This window comes from Octodon degus, unplaced genomic scaffold (assembly GCF_000260255.1).
Source record: "Octodon degus isolate 3935 unplaced genomic scaffold, OctDeg1.0 scaffold00167, whole genome shotgun sequence".
NCBI lineage: Eukaryota > Metazoa > Chordata > Mammalia > Rodentia > Octodontidae > Octodon > Octodon degus.
Genome location: NW_004524743.1, coordinates 1,472,337 through 1,472,819, shown reverse-complemented (window position 1 = coordinate 1,472,819; position 483 = coordinate 1,472,337).

Sequence of the window (483 nt, the reverse complement as noted above, 5' to 3'; positions counted from 1 at the left end):
AACCGTAAAGACTCCGTTTGGAAAGGTTCAGCTTGCTATGTGTCTCCAGCTATTCTTTTAAACTGACATAGGATTACTAAAACACAACGAAGGCATTATGCCATATATCTATGCTCTCCCTTTTGCCTTTGGAAATATACTCTGGTCCTAACCATCCTTCATAAGTCAAGGAGTTCTTTTTCTCTCAGTTGTGCTTTAACTTTATTGTCTTCTAAATATGTAAATCAGTACTGGAGATGAATGGTATGGAGAACGGAAAAGCCTGGGGAAAGGGCTAAATTTTTATTCATTTTAATTAGAAAAGATAAAATAGCAATGAAACAGTTTCAAAACAGGTTAGTAAGACAGTTACAATAATTAATACATTGCATATTGTTGTTTTTATAGTAGTTATTCAAAGGACAAGATGCAGACATGATATCTTGTCTAAACAATGTTAGTACAAGTAGCTGCATATCTATCCTGTCCTTTCAAATATATATA